Genomic DNA, 27,459 nt, shown 5'->3' with positions numbered 1-27,459 from the left:
GGCAAATGCTGATAGGAATTTAATGAAGCCCTAGCTACAAATCCAAGGGAGCTCTTGTTCTCAGGAAGGCAGGAGCAGAGGACCCTACATCTGGCATGGGGAGACTCTGTGCTGATGGCTTTGGTGTCATAAGCAGAGTGGGCCCTGGCCAATAGCAAACCCATTTTGTAGGTCTTTCCCCGAGCCTGTACTAACCCAGGGCTCTAGCTGGCAAGAGGGGGCACTATGCTGCTGGAGGGGCCATTTTCATAGATGCTGCAAGTGAAAACTATCAAGCCTTTTTGTGTGCCATTGATAACAGGTCCATGCTTCACACCCATAGAGCAATGTCATGAGGAGAACAGTATTATAGACTTGCTTTGTTTCTGTAAATAGATTCCATGTTGCTTCCAGATTTGGTGATGGAGGCGACTATATGCAGCGCTGGCTTTCTGAATTTTTGCATCCACTTCGTGGAAGATTGAAAACTTTGGGTGTGTTTAGTCTGGAGAAGAGAAGACTGAGGGGGGACATGATAACAGTTTTCAAGTAAGTAAATAAAAGTTGTTACAAGGAGGAGGGAGAAAAATTGTTCCCCTTAACTTCTGAAGACTGGACGAGAAGCAATGGGCTTAAATTGCAGCAAGGGAGGTTTAGGGTAGTTAAGCACTGGAACAAATTGCCTAGGGAGGTTGTGGAATCTCTGTCATTGGAGATTTTTAAGAGCAGGTTTGACAAACACCTGTCAGGGATGATCTAAATAATACTTAATCCTGCCTTGAGTGCAGAGGACTGGACTAGATGACCTCTCAAGGTCCCTTCCAGTCCTATGATTCTATGACTGACGAATCTCTCTGTGCCTTGATAAAGGGGTTCGCTCTTTTATTATCAAGTCATGGAGGGGATTAACTTTACTAGCCACTGACCTTGCACTGTACAGCGCGAAGAGAAGAACCAGATCCTTGTTCCCAGCCACTGTGTGCTCCTGAGAATTGCTACAAGATGAAACCCAAGGAAGAGATTAAACTTTGCAACCTTAGTTTGTCAGTGTTGCACCAACTAGTATGTGATGGCATATTCCTCCTTGCCTTTTCTCTGCTTGCCTGTGACCAGGGACAGAGAGACCCAGCCCCCTGTGATGTTCCTCCCAGCATGCAGCAATACTGTTTGATCCCTTAGCTACCCTGAGCTATTGTATTTACAGAAAGTGTTTTTTAACAATTTCCCCCCCTAGAAGACAGACATCACAGATAAGGCAATCTTTAGGCTTTAAATATCCTGGTCATCAAAGGGGTGCAGCTGCCACATCTGGGTGCCAAAATAAGGACCTCTAGGGCCGGTAATGCTTCCTCAGCTTACCAGTCACCCAGTGCTTCAGTGCTCCTAGGTGTAATGGCTACCCTGGAGGACTGAGCCAAGGCAGGCAACGTGGCCTTGGGAGCACTTTACAGGAAGGACGTGGCAGTCAGAAGAAAGGCACCTCACAAGCCCAAGGGCTCAACAAAGGGATCCTATGCAAGAGTGAATCAGAGCAATGTCCCGCACAGGACAGCGGAGTCCTAGTACCTCCGTGTAAAGCATGCAGGATCAACAGCAACTAAGCGCTGGCTTGAGTCACCGGCACACACTTCCAGCACCAGACATCAGCTCGCGGGTTGTAAAAACATATCAGTCATCTCTTATGGCGCCCTTCACATGTCCTCCATCCTAAGACGCCTGAGGACAAGGCTTCTACTTCTTCTCGGGGATATACCATTAGCTTTACTTCTTAATATACACCTCAGGACACCAAGGAAAGCAGAGAGATACAGGCATGGTCTCCTCTTTTGAAATCTGTGTTAATTAAGACCACAGAAAAGACAGAATTGTAAAATACGTAGCATTTTGGTCCTAAACCATCATGTACATTACCAGGCCATTTTTATCCTAATATGTGCTGATCTCATTCATCTGGGGGAAAGCACAGGGTGTTCTCATCCATGCTTATACCTGGCAAGCTGCATACAATGTGACAGTCGGAGAGAACTTCTGAGCTCTGCAGTGGCTGCTTGGGTTTTGTGGTTTATTTCACAGGAAAGAGACTGACTTTTCCCCCTGGAATTCTTGAGAGAGATGAAAGGTAAGTCAGCAAATCAGCTTGATGCATTGTAAACATTCTCGACTTCCAGCCATGGGAGGAGCAGAACTAGCTCAGTTCTGAGTCTGCTTTTAGCTGAGATGGAAACATCTGCAGGGGCCTTTTTTGTTTCTTCCCCAGGAAAAAAAAAATGTGTAAGGAGAAAGCAGGCAAATGCTTTTAACACACGGTAGCAAGTCAGGTTACAGGAAATCCAGCTATTCTGCCTGGCTGGCACTGTTGGGTAAATCAACGGAGAACATTCTTGATTATATTTTTATAACACCTACAGAAAACGCTGGCTAGCAACAGTGAAATGAATTAGATGAGAGAGCATGTGATTTGTCTGCATAAAACATAGCAATGAGAGATGCATCATCTGTGTACATATATTCCGGAGATCCTACACACACACAGCGGGAAGGACTGTTTACACTGATGTGTAGGTTTGTTTGCCTTTTTTTTTTTTTCTTTTTCCAAATTTACTTACTAAATAAAAGGTAGCTTTGATATGTCAGCTGGCAAGCCAGGCTCTGGATACGCTCTGCCACACATGATGCATGTCAATTTCAGCAAGGTGGAAAAATTCTCTGATCCTCTTGCAAGAGGTTAAAACCCCCATCATGGTTAAGCCATTCTAAGGGACGCATTCTGCTGCCAGAGTGAGTGCTCTGCTCTTTTTAATGCTAGGGGAAGTTGCATGTATGCCTCAAGGGGAGAAAGCACCCCAAGCTGTGTAACTGATGATAAACACCCCTTGTCTGCCAGGACTACCCTGTATTGCTTGTGTGGGCTGGAATGTAAATAAGGCATTTTGTCGCTCTGCTGTATACAGTGGGTGCTATTAAAATCTGCACATCTCCCAACCCCTGAGGCTAAAGATCATGAATACTGCAGATTTTGGTACAGCAGAAGCTGTCCAATGTTTTAAATGTCTGTTGTTTTGAATGGAAACAACAATCGGGTGGATGCAGTTGTATCTCATTTTGGTCGGGTTGAATTAGGGTTAGGATATTTGCTGTGATTAGCTAAATCTTGGGGGGGAGGGGAAGATGATGCTGAATGGTGCCCTTAAACTATATAACTCTCCCAAAGCAGGGGAGCATATATCTACGTGACTTACTTTGTAAAATACTTTTTAAAGGGCTAGTCCTGTTTTGTTAAACAAAGACTTGCATAAACCCCTCTATGTAGAGCCTAGATAATGTTTTCACCCCTCAACTCATAGAGTGCTTCAGAAATATTTAGGGACAGGATGGAACACCATGCATAGATGGAAGATCTCATCCATGCAAGTCTGCTTCCTCTTGGAGAAAATGTATATTCATTGGAGTTTTCTTGCTCTGTGCGTGTGCACGTGTGTATGGGGGGGCGGGGGGAGAGTGGAGAAAGATGTGGACAAAAGATATCGAGTCTCATTCTGCAACCAGTCTAACAAAGCATTTTTCATTATGGTTTCAGTAAAGCTATGCCGATAACATAGAGGGCCGTATTTTGAAAGCCCAGCCCTGTCTGGTTTTAATACGGATTTCTGATTTTTTCCAGCATCAGTGTTTTACACCCGTCATAAAAGTGACTGGTCCCTTTCCAAAGAGCTTACAGTCAAAGGGCCCAATACCCTTACACAGTTGTGCAGCAAAGTCTAACCCAATGGATATGATGGACAAGTGAGGTGGTTACATCCACCAGGAAGGGGAAGCCAAGGGAGAGCTCCGGTTAGGGATACATGAGCGTATTGTCTCAGTTTGTATGTTTTTATGTCTTGGTGGTCCAGGTTCTCTTTGCCTGCATGCAAACATCCCCCGTTTTGGTAAGTGAGGCTGCAGGGGGAAGTTTTCAGGTTTGTCCTGAAGGAGGTGAAGGAGGGGCCTTGCCAAATAGATTGTGTATGGTTATCCCACGCCCAAGGTGTGGCATGGAAGAAGATACAGAGATGCCTGTGAGAACAGGAGACAAAGGAAATATCGAGACTGGTGTCTGGGGTGGTGCTGGAAGGGCAGAAGGATGTGAAAGGAGGGTAGGTCAGAGAAGAAGGCAGGTGCTGGATGATATAGGGCCATGTAGGCAAGAACAAGAAGTTTGACGTTGATGCACATAGCAATGGGGAGCCAGGCAAGTGATTCGGAATAAGGTGATGGGGTGGAGGGGCCAGACAGGACAGATGATTTTGGGAACAGCATTTTTGGATGGATTGGAGAAGGGAAAGGAAGGTTACGATCAGTGAGACACCAGAGAAAATGATTAGGGAGCACAGGAGTGACTTGGCATCTGGATTGGAAAGGAAAAGGCAGATTGATTTTTTGTTTGTTTGTTTGTTTGTTTGTTTGTTTGTTTGTTTTTTTAATGGTGTGGACAAGGAAGCAAGAGGATTTGGCCATGTGTGGGGGTGGGGGGATATTACGCACACTGACACACATAGGTACGTGCCTATTGGGTAATGGTTCCCCATGTTACCTCATCAATCTGTGCTTGGAAAGGCAAAGTACATACTTGCAAACCAGTGCATATCCTAATGTCGTATATATTCACAAAAAGGGATCCTCACATTGTTCTCATTTGTCTATTTAAAACGCCGGGATTGCCTTATCTGTCATGTCTGTCTTCTAGGAGGGAAAATTTTAACAAACTTACTCTAAATACAGTAGCACAAGAAACTTAAAACAAGTTTTCCGTGGTTGGATCTCTGGAGGAATTTTAATCTCCTCCAAATTCCCGGTGACTGATTAGTAAACTATTGTAACACAAAATTACTCTAGCAGTCTAACTGCATCTCCAGTGAAACAGTAACACTATTTCTCCGTATTCCCATTTAGATTCCTTTTCATTTTTCTTGCTAAATTTATGGGCTGGATTATGTTTCAATTACTGTGCTGCACAAAGGACCCTGTGTACTGAGTACACACATTTTAATATAGTTATTAAACCTAACCCCACAAAACCTAGGAGAATGAATACTATAGGCTTTTCATAGTAGTGATTCTGATATTTCTACTCTTTAAGACTGTAGGTATACTAGGTAGGGCAAGGCTGTTATTGTCAAAAACTTTTGAGCTTTGATGGGAGGAGAACAAGAACTTTATGTGCAGGAAGACGGTTACAGACAACAAGCTTGCTGTTAACTTGTTCTGGAACTTTTTGTTTTATTTTGTTGAGAGGGGGTGTTAGCTTTTACCTCGGGGCTTCATTTGAAATGGATGAGGGCATTTCAAAAAAATGTAGGGCTTGAAAATAATACATGGGGCAAATGGAATCATCCAATTCTGTGGTGGTTTGGCAAGCCCTGGATGCAGTGGGAGGCTGGTAGATAACAATCTTACATTCCTACAATTCCTTTCATTTAAGGAGGTTCCTGGAGCACTTAACAGATTCACAAATTAGATTGACAGGAATCATTTCACGCATCACTAAAATGTAGCCACTTCCACGGGTGGGGGGAGGGAACCAATGCTGCATGGCACTGAGGCTGGTGTGACATTTTAACCCTGAACACCAGGAAAACCTCCCCACAACCACTGTTATTTTATATAGGAGTAATGTAGCACCTAGAGGCCTCAGCTGAGACCAGGGCCCCTTGTCCTCTGCAGACACATTGCAGGAGGCAGTCCCTGCCCTGGAGAGTTTGCAATCTAACAAGATAAGACAGTAAAAGGGCAGGGGACGGGAAGGATCATTGTCCCCATGGAAACCTGAGCCATGAAGATTCAGGCCGAGATCCCCTAAATACTGTAACTTTGAGAATGTGGGCCTCATCAGTGACTTGCCTAAGGTCACACTGCAAGTCTGCAGCAGAGCTGAGAACAGAGCCCAGGTCTCCCAACTCCCACCCCAGCACCTTTGCCTCAAGACCATCCTTTCTGCACCCCACCCACAACCAGTGTGCATGATACTCCATTTAACTTCTTCATAAGAGTTGCTACCAGAACTTGAAGCTCTGGTTTGCCGAGTGCATTCAAAATATGGCACTTAGACCACAGGCCACCAAGACGATATGAATTACCTGGTTGCCAGTAGGACACTCTCCATATATGACACGAATAAAGGGGATGGTACTATGACGGGTTGGATTACAGAAACCCCCCGGGGAGCTGCCACCCGATGTGCAAAGACTACCCTTGCTTCTGTTTTCCCTGCCAGCTCAGGACTCCAGCACCCTGTCTTGCTGAGCCAGACACTCCTGTCTGGCTCTAACACAGATCCAGGGTCTGAATCACTTGTCCCAAAGCTGCAGGTTTACCTGAAAACAGCTCACAGAAGTGTGCTTGTCTTTAGCACTCAGATGCCCAACTCCCAATGGGGTCTAAACCCAGATAAATCCGTTTTACCCTGCATAAAGCTTATGCAGGGCAAACTCATAAATTGTTCGCCCTCCATAACACTGATAGAGAGATATGCGCAGTTGTTTGCTCCCTCAGGTATTAATACATACTCTGAGTAAATTACTAAATAGAAAGTGATTTTATTAAATACAGACAGTAGGATTTAAGTGGTTTAAAGTAGTAACAGACAGAACAAAGTAAGTCACCAAGCAAAATAAAATAAAATGCGCAAATCTATGCCTAATCAAACTAAATACAGATAATCTCATCCTCAGAGATGCTTTAGTAAGTTTTTTCTCAGACTGGACACCTTCCAGGCTCAGGCACAATTCTTTCCCCTGGTACAGCTCTTGTTGCAGCTCAGGTGATAGCTAGGGGATTCTTCATGATGGCTCCTCTCTCTCTCTGTTCTCTTTCACCCCTTTATATATTTTTTGCATAAGGCGGGAACCCTTTGTCCCTCTGGGTTTCCACCCCCCCTCACTGGAAAAGCACCAGGTTAAAGATGGATTTCAGTTTAGGTGACATGATCACATGTCACTGCAAGACTTCATTACTCACTTGCCAGCACACACATATACAGGAGAACTCACAGGTAAATACGGCCATCTGCAGACAATGGGAGTCATCAAGATTCCAAACCATCCTTAATGGCCCACACTTAACATAATTACAATAGGCCCTTAGAGTTATATTTCATATTTTTAGTTTTAGATACAAGAGTGGTACATATATACAAATAGCATGATCACACTCAGTAGATTATAAACTTTGTAATGATACCTAACAAGAGACCTTTTGCATGAAGCATATTCCAGTTACATTATATTTACTTATCATATTTTTATAAAACCATATAAACTGCACAACGTCACAGGTAAAATGCTGGACTGAGGTAGGGTGAGTACTCCACTCCAGAAGGGGACAGAGACTGACCGTAAAGGAAGAATCTCATAAGCTCTAGGACACTGCGGTAGCTGGGGCATGTATTGCATATGAAACAAACACATTCCCACCAGTTGCACATATACATCAAAGCAGCCATGTACGCAACAGCTAAGATATGAAAACAGTGACCTGAATTCCAGCCAGAGACTATTTTATGAGAATGAACTGTTCTTGAGCAATTTCTCCAGTACTTCCCACACAGACAGGCTTCCCTTGAACACCACACCAGGAATGCTTGCCATCTCATGCCAGATGTTTGATTTGTTTTATTCGATTCGATTTTATATTTAAGGGGGAGGTGGGAGGGCTTTCATCTACCGTGTGGCTTCCTCATCACAGCCTAATGCAACTGCTGCTTGGCTATGACTCTGTGACTCATCTCCTATAGGAGGGACTGTTCTGGGCCTGAAACCCAGAGCCCGAACTCTATGGGATCCAAAGGCCTGATTCTGACCATGTTTAACATGAGTGATTCAAATGAAGCCCACAGAGCTCCCACTAGTCCAGGGGTTCTCAAACTGGGGGTTGGGACCCCTCAGGGGGTCGCGAGCTGTCAACCTCCACCCCAAACCCCGCTTTGCCTCCAGCATTTATAATGGTGTTAAATATATAAAAAAGTGTTTTTAAATTATAAGGGGGAGGCTTGCTATGTGAAAGGGGTCACCACTAAAACAGTTTGAGAGCCATTGCACTAGTCGAAGGGAAATCACAATCCAGCCTCACATCTTGAATCTTGCAGGCACAACTTGTTCTTCCTTTTTCATCGCTCTCCTTACTGCAAGGGCTACTCCGGCCGGGCCGGGCATTACAGTTGGCCCTCTGGCAGGAGTGGCCATCAGCTTTCATACAGGAGCCAGCACTGCAGAAACATTCTTCATGGCTAGATTTCTTCCCGATCAGTAGCGATCAGCAGAGGGTACTAAAATAGCAATATGAAGCTAAGGGTCATACAGTGCCCACAAGCCGTGCATGTGACTTCTGTTCTTGTCAGCGGGAACTGCATGTGCAAACTGAGGGCAATCTATGGCTGTAGTATTTGTTGAAAGAAAGGGAGGTTGGTAGTTCCTGCTGTCTTAGTTTCCCCGTCTGTAAAATGGGAACATGTGCCTACCTCACTGGGGATTTGTAAGGATAAATGTCTGGAGTGCTTTGAAGAATAGGGCTAAGAACTTACTGTGAGAACAAAGTATCAAAGGGGTAGCCGTGTTAGTCTGGATCTGTAAAAGCAGCAAAGAGTCCTGTGGCACCTTATAGACTAACAGACATATAGGAGTATGAGCTTTCATGGGTGAATACCCACTTCTTCGGATGCATGTAGTGGCACTCATGCCACTACATGACTATTCACTCACGAAAGCTCATGCTCCTATATGTCTGTTAGTCTATAAGGTGCCACAGGACTCCTTGCTGTGAGAACAAAGTCACTCCAGCGATGCCAGATGTCAGAGCTCATGGCATGTACTGTTTTACAAAGACATATTAAGCGTGGAAAGCTATTAGGAACCTAAATACATACAGTGATTTCTGATTAACTGTCAGTGACGGACACATGTCAGTTGTGGCTAATTTCTTCACATTTCATAAGAGGTAAGTGCTGGCTAGATTTCAACAGTAACACATCCCCAGCAAGGCAGTCATTTCACTTTGAGTGCAGTTTGAAATCACATGGGCCCAGGTTCTCCTGTCTGCTGGAGGGGTAGCAAACCCACGATCAAAGCTGGGGAGGCTGCAAAGAAGGGGAATACTCCTGCCCATGATGTCCCCTCCCAGGACCTGCATAGCAGCCTCACTCTTATGCAAAATATTTTTAACTGCATGGAAACATTTGGGCTCGGACAAGAAACCCACATAAAGATTGTATGGAAATTGGAAACACACTTAAACAAAAGTCAGGTTTTCAGCTGCCCAGCTTTGCCAATGTCTCTCTCTTTTTTTTTTTTTTTTTTTTTTTTAATGTTCATGATTAAGGAGGCCTGATATTTATTGATATGATGGCTGCATTCCATGTCACTTTCACTGTTCTTATCATTGACAGATTGTTCTGATCTGCAGAGCAGAGGACCGGTATTTTGGGTGATTTATTTACATAGGAGCTCAAGGAAACTTCCCTTGAGTTGTCTCACTCGCTAGAAATGTGACATTCAGATTATCCTTGGATCTAATTCAATCATTCTGAAGATTCCTTTAATTTCAAACCTACCAACGGGGCTGTTTTGTTTGAAGCTTACTTTGCCTGGGAGTCCTTTACTATCTGTATTAGATCTTTAGTTTCTTTGGCCATGACTAAGTCTTTGGCTTTTGGCCATTCCTAATTAATCTAAAAGCCTGAGAGTGACTCTAAAATGTATCTGTGAAGATGTAATTTTATTTACAAGTGCAACATTAGATAATGCTCAGAAATGTAATTTAAGGTGGAAACTATGAGAAGGAAAAACTTAAACCAATAGGAAAAATGTCCTAATAGTGAGGCTTTCCTAGATTATCGAGTATAGTCTTTGAAGAGAAATGGTGGTTCACGCAAAGCGGGCCTGGACAATATTTCTCCAATACAATAGTATGGAAAACAGTTCTTCAGTGCTGGGGACAGACTAGGTAGCCTAATGGGTCTTTGTCCTCTCTTATTTCAGGCCTTGGTTCAGCAAGGGATTTAAGCACGTGCTTAACTTTAAGCACAGGAGTACACCAATTGCTGAGATTGGAGCCTCAGTTATTGGAGGATCTCCTGGGGATTTACATGAACGTAAAATACCTAATTATTTTAAAATCACAACCTGAGCAGGTTTTATGGTCACTTTCCATCTCTAACTTCTGGGGGAACGGATCGTCTTTGCCTTGCCAGGCAGGACTGGTCCCTGCAGTGCATTGCTAGCATTTTATCCAGTCTTGTCCGAAATGTCCCAAGCAATGGCATTTCCATCTTTTTCCTTAGGAAGCCTAATACATCTTCCTGATAGGAGACTATTCTACAGACTTTTTCCCCATATCCAACCTAATAGTTTCTAGAAAGCAGTAACTTTTGAGTGCCGGGCTGCTGCTGGCATTAGACAGGTTTATCATGCAGATAATTCTGCGGTCCTTCATAGGATCCTGTGCTCCCTCCAGCCCTGCTGAGTACAGCTGAGCAGGCAATGTCCTTAACTGGGGCTGTGCAACAGAGAAATGTGGTTCTCCCCACTCCATGCACCCACCCAGTGTCACTGCCTCAGTCCTTGCTGTGCAGAAAAAGGGGGCAAGGACAAGGAATGACAGGGCAGCCAATCTGCATGTTGTCCCACACAACCCAGGGCAGAATAAAGTCTGTGAAGACAAATCCAGATGAACTATTGCTGCCGACATTCAGATGCCTGCAATTTTTTTTCTAGTTCATCAGTCGAAAGCTGCCTTTATTCAGAAGCAACTCTTACTACTATGGCAGCCGCTCTCCCCGCCACCCAGTGCGTGCTTCGTTCCTGGCCACAAGTAACTCTGACTATCTTCCCAGTCATTGGCAAAGAGCAGCGCTGTCAAATACTGAGACAGTGCAGATGGAAACCCTGCTTGGGGCCCATCATTTAACTGCCCTTGTTTTTAGTGTTCAGGTGTCCCGCTCCTCAGCAGCTAGGGAGACCAGCAGGGTAGTTCTGGGAAGTGGCTGAAGTAGATTGAAACAGGATGGGGCATTCTCACTGCACCTGGTGGTGGAGTGGGGGGTGCATTGTTTACCCATGCCAGGGAGAGAAGAAGAGAGGGAGCTGCATTTCCCCACCACACTGCACACCACAGCTGCTCTCCCTTCCCCTTGGACAAACAGGAACAGAGAGAGGAGCCCAGGAGTGCTCAGACCAGCCATGATGAGTAATAATATACTACACTCCTAGCCAGCCACGTATGTCCATGCTCCGACCGTAGAACCACTCAGTGCTCCAGTAGCTGTTGCTGGGTATTACTGTGCTAAGAGGGGTTGGCTTTTTCTCTTATTTTGACTACTTTTTTACTAAAACAAAACAAACCACGTCTTCTTGAGTTTCCCCTTTTTCTGCAGCTTGGCCAAGCGCACCCCACTTCCTCGCTCTCTCCCAAGTCATTTTTAGGTCATTCCAAACCACATACTTTAAAAAAGAGGAAAAACTGCTTGATAGCCATGTCTTCCCGGCCTCCTCGTCCTTTGTTTGCAAAGCCAGCTGGCTATTACACAAAGACTTTCACTGAGAGAGATAACCTGAAGTGCTGGATCAGCCAAAAGGGACTATCCTTCTCCAGACAACCTGATACTCTCTGCCTCGTCTGAGAGACCAGAAATTTCACTTTCCTTGTTTCTACATGACTGCTCGATTGAAACACATCAACGGAACGCCATGCCTTTGTATGGTAGGTTTGTGCCTCCTTCTAGCAGGCACAGCCCATTTCACGTGGCACATCTCGAAAAAGCATTAGTAATCATGGATACCTTCAAAACAGTGACCTAATCTAGGGCAGCTTCTGTTACATCAACAAGTTTGCAAGCTCTCAGACTAGTTTGTTTGGCTCCTAAAAAAGGCACAATCTTTTGGATTTCAAAAGTTAATTACAAAAATCCTATTTACCTAACTTCCTCTTTTCTAGTGCAGCCCATCACCTTAGTATCTAGGATTCACTAGCTATCCCTTCTCCACTCTAGTGTTTTATTTCCCTATATGAGAAGCAAGGGGGCAGGGAAACCGTGGCACGGTTAAAAATAAACTCAAGCCCCAACCATTTTTGCCCTCTATGAACTCAAAACCAGATCTGCACTAGAGGCTTTGGAATGTTAGGTTAAGTTCTGTACCTCTCCTTTTTAATGTATGGGAACAGGATCTAGGCCACAGGAGTGCATTGGTAAATGCAGAGGGGCTCTCGACTTGAGTTGTGTGAAAGGATAAGGCAAGGGGGTGTCTGGAGCCAGGTCAGGCAGGAGGGAGCAGATGATTTTGGGGGGCAGGAGGAGGGAAATTGATCTCTCTGGAGCCAGCAGTACAGGCCTGGTGCTGGTCCTGCAATACAGTTAGGTACCAGAATGCCATTCCTGACCACTCCAGCAGCTCTGCAGGTGCTCATCTCATCTGGTGCTTCCCTAATCGACACTCAACAAAGACATCAGCTCTCCTGGAGGGAAGTCAAAGCGTGTAAAAATGTCTGGAACACTTTAAAACATCCAAGATTTTTAAGAACTCCTGGGTTTTTGATTAGGCTGGTTTTAGCCATCTGTGCTTTCTGCGTGCTGATGCCTGCCAGGGGTTCCCTGCTTTCCTATATCAAGCAGAGGAGACCCAAGAGAAGGCAGGCAGAGGATCTATAGATGGTTTAAGATAGGCCATGTAGTAAACTCCACCAGCTGAATGTTTGGCTCCTCCATCTCCAGTACTGTCTGCAGCTCCTTGTAATCTCTGGAGCTGATCTAGGTTAATTTTCAAACTCTGCTGCAACGAAAGTGGTGATTCTGGTTGTGCTGGCCTCTAGCAAACTAGGGGCGGAATTTAGTAGCTGTCTATGAAATGTACTAGGGTCAGAAGAATTTTCAACTGTGTTAAAACTTGTTGCTTCACCCAGGAAGCAGTTTATATGTAAACTAAGAGAGAAAATTAATCCCCTATAGTAAGAAGCTTTGCAAAGTCTTTATATCGGGGTGGCCAATCTGTGGCTCCGGAGCCCCATGCGGCCCTTCAGAAGTTAATATGCGGCTCCTTGTATAGGCACCGACTCCAGGGCTGGAGCTACAGGTGCCAACTTTCCAATGTGCCGGGGATGCTCACTGCTCAACCCCTGGCTCTGCTACAGGCCCTGCCCCCACTCCACCCCTTCCCGCCCCCTCCCCTGAGCCTGCAGTGCCCTTGCTCCTCCCCACAGAGCCTCCTGCACACCATGAAACAGCTGATTGGGAGGTGCGGGGAGGGAGGGGGAGGCGCTGATCGGCGGGGCTGCCGGTGGGTGGGAGGCGCTGGGAGCGACGGGGTGGGAGAGCTGATGGGGGTCTGCTGACTTATTACTGTGGCTCTTTGGCAATGTACATTGGTAAATTCTGGCTCCTTCTCAGGCTCACGTTGGCCACCCTGATCTATATTATAAGCAGAGCTGGTAGCACCACTTAGAATTCAAGTTGCCCAACACTTCCCCCTATAAGACCCTCGACTTTTAACCACTCAGCTGGAAATTTTCCATGCTGAGTGTCTGTCTCAGCATGAATTGTTCTGGAAAGTTTGAACCAAAATGGTTTCGCCACTTCCAAGATCGCAATGAATGTTGCCCCTGTTTAAAATAAAAAACAAAAACAAACTTACAGCCATTTCATTGAGACCCTTGAGTGATGCTTTGGAACAAGGACTTGACATTTGGCAAGGAGAGTCCTGGTGTCAGTGATGTCCCTACTACTGTTCCCTTGGGGAAAAAACCAACTCCCAAATCTGGCCAAATTATGAGCCTTGGAAAAATCTCAGTTCACACATGCTCAGTAGAAACTCGTGTAGAGTTTGGAAGCTAAATTCTCCAAAGATTCCGTCCACACTGAGCATGCTCCAGCCCAAGGCTGCAAGGCTTTCCCTACTGTGGGCCGGTGTAGCACAGGGCATCAGGAAGCTGTCTCTCCTGTGCTCTTAGTGTCTCTGTGCTGGCATCCAGGGAGCATAGGGGAGAAGGCAGTCTGACTAGGCTGCAGGGGACAAGCACCAGAGCTGGGGGGGTCACAGAAGGGGCACACTGGAACAAGGTTACTACAAGTGGGAGAGCCTGGGACTGGGAACTGGTGGGTAGATGAAGGAGACTATGACTGACTGGATAAGGAGACCGGAACAAAAAGCCCATGGGACTGGAAGTAGTAAAGGGAGAGGGAATCTGGTAGACAGGGACAAGGAGCCAGAGAAGAGGAAGAGACAGGACTGGGACAGAAACTGGCCGGGAAGAGAGACAAGGGCAAAAGGGGTCAGGCGAGTGGGGAATTGGGCATTCAGGCCTTTGCTAGACCACTGCTATTTTGTAAATCTCACAGCGATACGAGGCTGCGTTCGCCTTACACCGTTCTTCTTCCTGTTTCTAAAGCCTTGTTTGCACTAGGACCTCTTGGACAACTCTTTTCAAAAGAGTTCAGCACTCAGCAACCTCCACTGAGACAAGGAGATATTTGGATATTGAGCCTTTTTGAAAACCTGTCTCCAATTCCCAGTGGGTGCTGCTGTATTGGTGGAAGCTGAGGGGTAGGCAAGACCTCAGCTGAGCTCAGGGATTTTTACCCTCATGTTGTGCAACCTGGCCAATAGTTCTCTGACGTATTATGACCCCAGACAGACTTAAGGTATGTCCACACTGCATTTTAAAACCCGTGGCAGTGAGTCTCCGATCCCTTGTTGACAGGCTCTGGGTTGTGGCGCTCATGCTCCAGCACAAAATCTAGCTGTGTAGGAGGGGGCTCACTAAGGGAACATCTACAGAGCTGGTTTTAGCACTGTAGTGCAAGCCCGATTCTGTCAGCCTGGACTCTGAGACTCGCTGCCGAGGGTTTCAAAACACAGTGCAGATGGTCCCTTACTGAGACCCACGCCTTCCTTTTCCTAATGAATACAATAACAGTGGGGCCTGGCTACATATATTTGATCAAAAAGGTGACTAAACAGGGGAAATGCTTTTTGGGAAAGACTGATTTGCCCTTTACATGTTCCTTTTGATGCAAATGTGTGAAATTATACCTGAATTGTGAGACTCAAGTGTTGTCATGGTAACATGTTGATCGAACAGTTACATAAGGATGTGAAAAGCCATGTAACTTTCTGGCTAGTGAGACTGAGTTGCCTAGGGACAGAACTAAATGTACTGCCTGCCCACGTCCCACCACATTCAATTTCCATTTTTGTGCACAAAATAATTTCAGATTTTTGCATTAGAATTGTCTCGACAGGGCTGAATCAACAATTAGAGGCTTTTAACAGATCACTCAGCATTAACTTGAATTAAAAGCCTGTGTAACAGTCAGTGCAGTGTTTGGAACATCAAGGACACCCCTCGACCATGGCATACTGTGGAGTCCGGTGACATGTGAAAGTGGATAGGCAATGCTGACATATAAATATGCTGTGAGTCTGAAAACACTGAATAGGTTTCACTGCCCACAAATAGGCTATTCTGTTCTTAAACTTTTTTTTTTTTTTTTTTTGCATGGACTAATTCTATATTGAGCCATAGATTTTAAGGCAGAAGGTATCAGTGTGATCATCTAGTTTGACCTCCTGCATAACCAGGCTACAGAACTTCATGCAGTAATTCCTACATCAAGTCCAAAAGCTTGTAGTTGAACTTTCTTTTTCTCTAGCAATAGGGACTAGGAAGAGGAGACAATGATGTTTACTGAGGCTGCACAAGAAGTGACCCAAGGAGGAGAGGAGGAAAGAAGATGGTCAGATGCAGAAGCTGCGGGATGTACATCATTCTTGAGAGGGTATCTGATGTAAGCTACTTATGCATGAAATGTTGCCTGATAGAGATCATGGCAGAGAAGATCTAAGGATTGGAGATAATGCTAGAATTCAAATGGGGATTTCAGGGTATAATTCAGGAGAGAAAAGAGGAGGTGGTACAGACAACTTAAGATTTGCAGACACCTGCTGAACAAAAGGACCTGGAGGGCAGACTGCCAGAAGGGGAAGGTGATTCATGGAAGAACATGACCATGAGGACAAGTCAGAGGAAGAGACTGGCTAGTGGTGGTGAAATTAAGTTGAGTAACAGGTTTGCTACACTGGGGAATGAGGAGAAGAAACATGTAAGATGGAGTGATGAAGAAGAAAAGCAGGGAAGATAGTCCATACAGAAGAGAGGATGACAATGGAGATAGCCAGGCACTGGAGCCCAAGCAAAAATGAGGATGATATACAGGGGACTATGACAGAGAACATAAGACCGATTCATATCAACACCAGGAAGAGATAGGTTTATGTGATCAGGGACTCGATACTTGGAAGAATCAACAGGCCTGTCATCTGAACAGAATAGTGTGCTGTCTGCCAAGAGCAAGGATATGAGATGTGGATGTGGGGCTGAAAAGGATTTTGATGGGAGCAGGGAAAAATCCACTGATCGTGCTGCATCTCAGGATAAATGACCCTGCTGGATTCCCACTGGAATGGAGCAAAGACAACTACACTCGGATGAGTAAGATGCTTGAAGTGGAAGCTCAGGTGATCTTCAGCAAAATACTTCCAGTCCCTAGAGAAGGAGGGTGAAGGTGTGACAAGATAATGAAGATCCACAGGTGGCTCAAAGATTGGTGCTACAAGGAAGGTTAGGGATGATTGACTATTGGGAGGCATTCACAGAAAGTAGAATCTTCTTGACTGATGGACTCCACTTGAATACCTGGGGTATTAACCTTCTCGGATTAAAGCTGGCATGAACGGTAAGGGCTTTAAACTAGGAGATGTTGGGAAATGGTTGGGAGAGACTCCTGAAATTTCCACACCTGGATTCAATACAGAGGAGGAGAAAAATCAGCTAAATGAAGATATAGTAAGGGGCAGTGGTACAAAGTACAAGAAAGTACTGTACAAATATTGATTGGAGTAGTATGTAATAGTTAGTGAAAGGACTATCCCCGGTCTGGCTAGGAAACTGGGTGAAGTCTGAGGGAAACAACTGAGATGCTGGAACACAAATGCAAGGAGTCTGGGCAATAAAAGGGAGAAACTAGAACTGTTGGTGCAGGAGGTCAAAGCAGACATTTTAGGGATTACAGAAACATGGTGGAATAGTATTCATGGGTGGAATACAAGTATTGAAGGGTATGTGCTGTTTGAGAGAAATAAAGGCAAAGGTGGTGGGGTAGCATTGTACATCCATGATGCGGTAAACTGTAGAGAAATATGAAGTGATAGTATGGTCAAAACAGAATCTGTTCGGGTCAAAATCACTTTGGGGAAGGATTATAAAAGAGGTTCTATTGGAATAGTGTTAGGGGTCCATTATTGAGTCCCCAGGGCCAACTCTGATATGGCTACTCTTTAAATCCTACTGGGAACTGTCATAACTTCTCAGATACAGACTGGAGAATGAATGCTAGTAATACTGGTAGGGCCCAGTTATTCCCATGTGTGCCAGATGACAGTTTTCTTCATCAAATTATCACCGAACCAACAAGAGGTGATGCAATGTTTAGACTTGGGGAGGGGGGGGGGCGTGTGTTAAGTTGTGAGGACATTTTAGAAGAGCTAGTCATAGGAAATTACCTTGGGTCGAGTGATCATTCATGAGTTGATTCAATTCAAATTAAATGAAAGGATAATCAAAACGAGGTCATCAGCTATGGTTTATTATTGTAAAAGGGCAGTCTTCAGGAAATTAAAGATATTGGTTAAAGAAATCAACTGAACTGAAGAGCTCACAGACTTAAATGTGGAGGAGGCTTGGAATTTCTTTAAAACAACTATACAAAAACTATCTGAAATTTGCATCCCAAGCAAAAGGAAAAAATTCATAGGGAAAGGCTCCAGACCCAAATGACCTCAAAAATGTTGTTAGGAGTAAACAGAGAGCCTATAAGGAATGGAAAAGGGGATTGATAAGCAAAGAATGCTACATCTTAGAGGTTAGGAAATGTAGGAATAAACTGAGAATAGCTAAAACTCAAGCTGAATTAGCTCTCGTCAAGGATGAGATGTCTTTTAATGATATAAATAAAAAGAGAATAAGGATGGATGAGGTTGAACAGTGCAGATAGGGAGGAGGTTAAAGATACTATAGGTGTGGCCCAAAAACTAAATGAATACTTTGCCTCAGTTTTCAGTGAGGTTGATAATGTGGACCATCAGCATGAAGGCAGGACGGCTGAGGGAAATTAGTGTATAGAAATGGAAGTTAACACATCTGAGATGGAACAAAAATTTAACTAACTTAATGCACTCAAATCGGTTGGATCAGATAATTTCCATACTATGATACTGAAAGAACTGTTATATGATATTGTTAGTCTGGTAGCAAGGATTTTCAATAAACTATCTATTTGGGAGCAATACTATATGACTAGAGAATAGTTAATATTGTACCTATATTTAAGAAAGGGAAAAAAATTATCTGGGCAATTACAGACTTACTGCTTGTCTGATCTCTGTAGTATGCAGGGCTTTAGCACCAATTGTGAAGAAAAGAGTAATTAAATTCATAAAGGAAAGCAGAAAAGGGGATGTAATGCAACATGGGTTTACAAAGGTAGATTGTCAGACTCTCCTGATTTCCTTCTTTGAGAAAATAACTAATATTTTAGATAAAGGAACTCTGTAGATCTCATATACTTGGACTTCGATAAAGCATGTGACACAGCATCACATGGGAAATTATTAGTTAAATTAGGAAAGTTGGGGATCAGTACAAGAATTTACAGTGGATAAGCAACTAGTTAAACAGGAGAAAGCCATAGGTTGTGCTGAAAGGTGAGCTATCAGACCGGAAAAAGGTTATGAGTGCTGTTCCTCAAGGATCTGTCTTGGGAACTGTTGTATTAATTTAGATGGAATAAATGGGCCAACATGACCCAGTCACTATCCAACATTAAACAGTGTTAAAAAAGATTCAGGGTTTGGTATACAGAGACCTCTGCCTGCTTAGCACCAAGGCTAGTCATTTTAACCTTTTATTAAAGATACAGAAAAGAAAGGAAAACAGTTAGAGCATTTGAAATGTAAAGTATTAAGTAAGGCTTCTATTTTAACAACAACAAAGAGTCCTGTGGCACGTCCCTTGTTCCCTTTCCCTTTAGCTGGAGAGAGCTTTTAGAAGGAAAAACCCCTGTCTGATTTTTTAGATGAAAAACCCCTCTCTTGGCTGGATCAAAGATGGTAATAACCATCCTTTTAAGGAAAACAGAAGAAGTTAGTTGAAATGGGCTGGAGATCTTATTGCTGTTGTTGTTAAAAATCCAAACCCATTTAATCCCAAGTGTGTTTGGGATTCAGCTGAACCCAGCAGAGATAGTGATGTTATCTGGGCCCCTCACTCAGTCAGGACCTGGTTTTAGGATTAGGACAAAGACGGTCCCGGGTCCCAGGAGACTTGGGGTGGCAGCTATGATGGTGAAGCTTGCTTCAGTAGCCTCCATCTCTTCTTCTATATTCTCCCCCAAAAGTCTCTTTGTTTAAGGACCCACAAAGGGAGTGATGGGTGGAATAGCCCATCCCCTTATTATTCTGTCCATCAATTAGACCTAATATCTGACCCCCCCAATTTTGGTTCATTAATTGCCAGTTTCACATCTTCTGTTTTTACCACTAAGCATGATTTCAGCATTGTCCTTGAATTATAGCAATGTGACCTTTTTTTTTTTTTTTTTTACTGGACTAATTTAGTCTCTCTGTCTGGTTCTCTTACACCTGTCTATAACATTCATTATTGAAAGCAACTTGACCTATTTTCCATCAACATTTGTGATTATAGGTTATTGTAGCATCTTATTAACTTTTTACAATTGACCTCAATATTAGTGTAAATTTGTAGGCTCAATTATCACAACATGACCACTCTTATTCAATAAATTTGCAGATGATACAAAACTACTCAAGATAGTTAAATCCAAAGCAGAGTGTGAAGAGTTACAAAGGGATCTCACAAAACTGGGTGACTGGGCAACAAAATGGCAGATGAAATTTAATGTTGATAAATGCAAAGTAATGGACATTGGAAAACATAATCCTGACTATATATATACAATGATGGGGTCTAAAATAGCTGTTACCATTCAAGAAAGAGCTCTTGGAGTCATTGCGGATAGTTCTCTGAAATCATCCACTCAATATGCAGTGGCAGTCAAAAAAGCAAACAGAATGTTGGGAATCATCAAGAAAGGGATAAATAATAGGACAGAAAATATCATATTGCCTCTATATAAATCCATGGTATGCCCACACCTTGAATACTGCGTACAGACGTGGTCGCCCCATCTCAAAAAAGATATATTGGAATTGGAAAAGGTTCAGAAAAGGGCAACAAAAATGATTAGTGGTATAGAACGGCTTCCATATGAGGAGAGATTAATAAGACTGGGACTTTTCACCTTGGAAAAGAGGTGACTAAGGGGGAATATGATAGAGGTCTATAAAATCATGAGTGGTGTGGAGAAAGTAAATAAGGAAGTTTTATTTACTCCTTCTCATAATACAAGAACAAGGGGCCACCAAATGAAATTAATAGGTAGCAGGTTGAAAACAAACACAAGAAAGTATTTTTTCACACAACGCACTGTCAACCTCTGGAACTCCTTGCCAGAGGGTGTTGTGAAGGCCAATACTATAACGGGGTTCAAAAGGGAGCTAGATAGATTCATGGAAGATAGGTCCATCAATGGCTATTAGCCAAGATGGGCAGGAATGGTGTCCCTAGCCTCTGTTTGCCAGAAGCTGGGATTGGGTGACAGGGCATGGATCACTTGATGATAACCTGTCTGTTCATTCCCTTTGGGGCACCTGCCATTGGCCACTGTCAGAGGACAGGATACTGGGCTTGATGGACCTTTGGTCTTACCCAGTATGGCCGTTCTTATGTAATATTTTTATTCATGACCTTGGCATAAAAAATGGGAGGGTGCTAATGAAATTTGCTGATGCTACAAAGCTAGAAGGCATTGTCAATACAGAGGAGGAGCGGAATATTATACAGGAAGATCTGGATGACCTTGAAGACGGGAGTGACAGAAATGGAATGAAATTCAATAGGACAAAGTATCAGGCCATTCACTTAAAGTCTAATCATAAGAATTTCTGCTACAAGATGGGGGCCGTAAAAGGTGGAAGTGACAGAGGGGGCATAGACTTGAGTGTGGGGGTCATTCACAGGTTGACTGTGAGCCACGAATGTGATGTGGCTGCAAAAAAAGCAAATGCAATCCTAGGATGTATCAAGTGAGGCATCTCCAATAGACATAGAGAAGTATTAATGTCATTGTACAAAGCATTAACAAGACCTTATTTGGAATACTGTGTACAGTTCTGGTCACCCATGTTCAAGCAAGGTTCATTCAAACTTTAAATGGTGCAGAAAAGAGCTACTCAGATGGTCAGGGGAATGGAGGGACTGTCTTATGAGAGGAGACTGAAAGTGCTTGGCTTGCTTAGCATAGCAAAAAGAAGGCTGAGAGGGGATGTGATTGGTCTCTATAAATACACCAGGGGGGTAAACACCAGGGAGAGTGAAGAGCTATTTAAGCTAAAAGACAATGTTTGCACAAGAGCAAATGGGTGTAAACTGGCTGCGAATAAATTCAGGCTGGAAACTAGAAGGTTTCTAACCACCAGAGGTGGGATGTTCTGGAACAGCCTCCAAATAGGAGTTGTGGGGGCAAATAACTTAATTAGTTTTTAAAAAGAGCTGGACAAATTTATTAGTGAGATTGAATGACATGTTGTTTGTGATGGTGGGGGCAGGGCTCAGCCGCCATGAGGGTCCTTTCCAGTTTAAGTCTTATGTTCCTGAAAGCTCATGCTTCAGGACTTGAGGCTGTCACCTGCAGGGGTCAGGAAGGGATATTTTTGTTTATTTGTTTGGTTTTGTTTATTTGTTTGGGGGGGGGGGTTGTTTGGTTTTTAGTCCTCTTTCTCTGAAGCATCGGGGTGGCCATGACTGGAGATGGGACATTAGGTGGGTGGACTGTTGCTCTAAGGTGGCACTGAGCACTCTCTCTCTGCTATGCTTAGTTGGCTGGTTTTTGCTCATATGTTACTCAGGGTCTACCTTATCTTCATAGGTGGGGTCACAGGAATTTCCCCTCAGGTTAGATTAGCAGTGATGTTGGGGGAGGTTGCTTTCCTCTGCAGCATGAAGTGTGGGCCACTAGCCAGGATTATCTGCTGTGTCTTACTTAATCATTTCTCTGCCATTGTGGGGCAGCAGGTATTGGTGCATCTTGGTCCCTCCTAATCTTTGCCTGTGGCACACAATAGTTTAGTCTCCTGAGCAGGGCTGCCCAGACGGGGGGGCAAGTCAGGCAATTTGCCTGAGGCCCCAGGCCTCACAGGGGCCCCCACGAGTATGTCGGAGGCTCCCCCCGTCTCCGTCTTCTCCCATCCCCCGGCATCTAAGCTGATAAGGGGGAAGGGCTGCGAGCTGCGGCCGAGCGGCGGGAACTCAGGCCCCACTGGAGACACCAAGCCGCTGCAGCGCTGTCCGGGGCCGCTCCTGGATGCGGCGCGCTGAGGCTCCGGGAGAGGGGGTAAGCGGTATAGTAAGGGGCCGGGGCCAGGCACTTCCCGGACCCCATCCCGCCCACAGCCCTGACCCCAAGCTCTGAGCTCAGCTCCTCTGAGCCGGACACCCCCCTGACCCCATCCCCCCCCCCAGCCCTGACCCCCAGCTCCGAGCCCAGCCCCTCTGAGACAGGGTGAGACCTGTGAGCCGGGTACTCCCCAACCCAGAGCCCAGCTCCCCACCCAGCCCTGGGTAACAGCAGCACCATTCCCAGGCAGCGACAGCCCATTGGCACCAACCATCGCCATCACCCAGCAACAGCCCATTATGTAATTGCAAATGCATAGATACCATTAAAGCATTTAATGTTTTTAAATAATGTATTTAGTGTAATTTCAAATTATTACCAATTAATTTTTGAATGTATTTCACTGGTTATTTTTTACATTTCCAAATACATGTTACTATAGTATTGCAACTTTTTTTTGTGGAAGGGGCCCCCGAAATTGCTTTGCCCCAGGCCCCCTGAATCCTCTGGGCGGCCCTGCTCCTGAGGGCTGCAATTCTTTGGCCAAATTTCAGTTGATGGGTTAAGTGTGTGGGTGCTGGGTGGTGTTGGTGGCCTGTGATACATAGGAGGTCAAACTAGAGTATCTGATGGTCCCTTCTGGCCTTAAACTCTATGGAGCGAAAAAACCCACTAGTGCATAGCTCTGAAAAAGACACCGAACCTTGAATAAAAGATTTCAAGTGATGACTTCCCTGAATAAGTTGTTCCAGTGGTTAATTGCCTTTTGCCCCTTATTTCCAGTTTGAACGTCTCTATCTTCAGCTTCTAGCCACTGAACCTTACTATGCTTTTCTGCTAGGTTAAAGAGTGCTCTAGTATCAAATATCTTCTTTCTGTGTAGGTATTTATACAGTGTGAACATCTCACATCTTAACTTTCTCTTCAGTAAGTTAAACGTATTTAGCTCATTAAATATTTCATTGTAAGGTGCGTTTTCCAGACCATGAATCATACTTATAGTTCTTCTTCGAACCCCCTCCAGTGTTTGAGTATCCTTCCCACAAAGTGTGGACACCAGAACTGGATCTTATTCCAGTAGCAATTTCACTACAGCTGTATACAGAGATCTATAGACACGCACTTACTCTCCTCTGAGCTCTCGAGCAAGATACTTAACTTCTCTGCCTTGTTTCCGCCACCTGTAACATGGGTATATAGTAAAAATGGTTAAAATTTTTTGCTGCAACATTTTTGATGAAAAATGGCTTTTCAACCCAAAAAAAAAATCATTTTGGTCAAAATATTCCAACTTTTCTCTAAAAAAAGAACAGGAGTACTTGTGGCACCTTAGAGACTAACAAATGTATTAGAGCATAAGCTTTCGTGGACTACAGCCCACTTCTTCGGATGCATACAGTGGGCTGTAGTCCACGAAAGCTTATGCTCTAATAAATTTGTTAGTCTCTAAGGTGCCACAAGTACTCCTGTTCTTTTTGCGGATACAGACTAACACGGCTGCTACTCTGAAACCAACTTTTCTCTGACATCATAAATCTATAATTGTTCAATACACATTTTTGGCGTTTTTTAATGAAAAATTGCAATTTCTCATTAAAAAAGCTGATGTTTTCACAGGAAAATTTTTAAACATTCAAAATTTCTCTTAAATAAATGTGTTGTTTTTCAAACACCTCGAATGTATATGTATGTGTGCATGCATGTACACACAGAAACTTATCTTGCATGGCTGTTGAAGAGAAAATAGATAATTGTTATATAACTTTAGGAATATGAAAAGCAGTGCTTAACTGCTAAATATTATTAAAATACAAATTATTCTCTCAGAGAAAAGCTGTTCTTTGCTTGAGAAAACAGAACAGGCCCTATAAAGTGGAGAGATTGGATAAGGCAAAGCTAATAGCTGAATCTTTGAGGCAGACGCCTTATTCTCGATATTACATTATCCCTTTGTAGTCCTTTGAATTCTGAAACTGGAGCACCGTGGAAATGCTAACAGGCGTGTTAGAAGGAGCAGCATCGCATCGATTTTTATTGCTGAGTTAATACTGGGGGTAGGGGATCACACACACACACACACACACACACACACACACACACGCTCTCGCTCTCTCTCCAGAAGAGTTGGCAAGAAAATTTCCTGTTCCCTAAAGAAATGACATGTTAACCACAGTATATTACATGTTTTCAAGCCTGCCTAGATCTGACCACTTGAAAGGCAAGGGGATGGGCAGAATAATAAATGTTTGAAAGCAGATTCTGTATCCAACTAGAGGAGAGCGTGTTCTCTTAGACTAATACATTTATCTATGTTTATTTCTGGTGAAGTACGGGTCTCATCTCATGGGAGACTCCCTGACTCATGGAGTGTCAGAATAAGACTCAACCTTCCAAAATAGATTTTTTTTTTGTGGGGGAGGGGTTGATGCATAAGTAACTGGTTTATTTAGTTTGGGTTTTGCCTTTTAATGATCCACCCTGAATGCTTTATGCACAGGGACTGACATCCTGCTTGCTACTGTGATTCTACCCGATCTCACAAGCGATGCATTGTCACATTGGATGAGAATCCTTCTTGCCTCTGTCCTGTCCAGATATTGTGGTCTGTGTGGCTGCTTTGCTGGGGCGGGAGACCATGCACACCACAGTGGACATGTGCAAAAAATTAAGGCACAACCATCCAATAAAATCAAATAGTGTTTTAGCAGCGGTTTATAATTTGGACCGATCCAAATGGATTTTCACCAGGACAGCAAAATGCACCTCCCTGGCCCAGGTCTATCCTTCTGCGAAATGTCACATTTCTGTTCCAAACTCCTGAGATTCTAGAGCTCTTCCATTGAAAGTGCTCAGACAATTTTAACATTGGCAAAACTGCTTCTCTTTCCTTTTGAAAAATGGCTGCACTGTGTTTGCTGTAACTTTCCAAAACAAGTAGTCAATCAACGTGCGGCAGACAGCAATTATGGAAAATTACAGCCTGAATGGTTAACATTTGGCCAAACTGTAAGCAATTGGAAATATGACGATATAAAGGGAAAGTGTTTGGCAAGCTCAGTCTAATGCTTGGGGACTGAAGGTGCTGTATAAATGTCAGATTATTTTTATGAAGAGAGCTATCCTTTCTGAAATGTTACTTGTATTTGGTGCCACCAGACTTCTCGTTGTTTTTACTTGTATTTAGTATTATCCCTTGAAAATGCAATAAAAATCCCTCTTTTTTTCAACTGCCGTCAGCTGAATGCAGATAAAGTGTAATACATTCTCGGCGTACCCTAGGATTTTGTATAGAAAGTTAACTAAAAGGAAACTTGCTATTTCCTGTATCATCCTTCTAGGGATCTTGAAAGAGTTCATAAAAACCACTTCAGCTGACTTTGTAGCTGGATAGCGGAAGGAAAGGAAACTGTGAACAAGCACAAACACTCAATTCCAAGAGACAAGAGAGACACATATAGGTCATTAAAGAGTAAGCAAAGCCAATGAATGCAATGTGAAAAAAATCACCTAGTTCTAGTCCAAAAATAATGCAAGGCTCCCTATTCTGCATCATCATAATACTCTGTATTTACCTAGCACCTTTCATCCCAGGATGTCCATACTTTCTAGAAAGATTAAATCCCATAAAGCCCCTGTGGGGAAGGTGGTGATATATTTATTTAGGAAAATGAGACACACATAGGATAAGTGACTTGACAAAGTTCACACAGTAAGTCAGTGGCAGAGTTGGGAATAGGTATGGATCACCTGCCTGCCTTGTGCTCCAGCCACTAAACAGCACTTCCTCTCATTAACAGCACCGTCAGTTGTCAAGAGTCTGTCAGATTAATGTCCATTGTAAGCTTTTGATTAGAGCTAAATCTAAGACACAGCCAGAGATCTGAGCACCTGTAAACTTTCCTGAACCTGGGTCATCTGGAATTCACAAATGGCTTTGAGCAAACCAAACCCTGCAATCCAAACACTTCCCCTCCCTCCCTAAACTTTGGGGATGATTGGAATCTAGATCCAAATTCTCCAGCTTGAACCCATCTCTATTTTTAGTTGTATGAGTTCACACACTAGCCTCTTACTGCTGGAGAGTGAAGTTCAAACAACAACTTAGGACAAAAGTGAACACGGGTTTGATCTTCTCCTTGTTCCCACTTCTGCATAGAACACACATCCACCACAAAATGCAGTCATCCCTGTCAGAAGACCCAGGAGATGAACACCAGGGTGACTGCAGGTCAATACGCACCGAAACACTGGTCACAGAGCTCCTGGGGCTAGCCAGTCTGACTCTGGTAATTCTCAGGACTATCCACCAGTGAGACAAAACCAAAAAGCTTTAACTCAGATTAGTACCTCAAAGCTCCTCTGAACTACTCCAAACACCTTTGGTCAAGTAATCAGGCTGGGAATCTTGTGAGGAACAGGCTCTCTTGACAGATGGACAATAACACAAAAATTCACAAAGGCCAACCCCATACATTTGCACCCTTGTTAGGAGTCTCAGCAGTGAGGCCAAGGGCTAAATGAGCTATGGAGACTGAACTACCCTTTCTCCAGCTCAGGACTGAATCATGAGGGGAGAGCCTAGAGAAAAGTGCTGTTGTCATTGCCTATGCTGTACCTGTTACGTTGCTACTAGGGCTGTAAAGCAATTTTAAAAATTAATCGCAATTAAAATAATTAATCGCTGTTAAACAATAATAGAATATTTTTGGATGTTTTCTACATTTTCAAATATATTGATTTCAATTACAGCACGGAATACAAAGTGTACAGTGCTCACTTTATATTTATTTTTATTACAAATATTTGCACTGTAAAAATGATAAACAAAAGAAATTGTATTTTTCAAATCACCTCATAAAAGTACTGTAGTGCATGAAAGTGCAAGTTACAAATGTAGAATTATGTAAAAAAAAACTTACAATCAAAAATAA

General features: G+C 43.7%; 1 protein-coding gene across 1 annotated transcript in view; it reads left to right on the top strand.

Moving 5' to 3' along the window:
* The first annotated feature begins 2,076 nt into the window (after positions 1–2,076).
* SLC45A4 (solute carrier family 45 member 4) overlaps positions 2,077–27,459 on the top strand; it is a 129,111-nt gene continuing 103,728 nt past the window's right edge. Inside the window, exon 1 of the mRNA XM_065586277.1 lies at positions 2,077–2,098. The gene's annotated coding sequence lies outside the window, so the exon portion shown is untranslated. The remainder of the gene's footprint in view (positions 2,099–27,459) is intronic.

Source organism: Chrysemys picta, chromosome 2 (genome assembly GCF_011386835.1).
Source record: "Chrysemys picta bellii isolate R12L10 chromosome 2, ASM1138683v2, whole genome shotgun sequence".
NCBI lineage: Eukaryota > Metazoa > Chordata > Testudines > Emydidae > Chrysemys > Chrysemys picta.
This window is presented reverse-complemented; position numbering and strand designations above follow the sequence as displayed.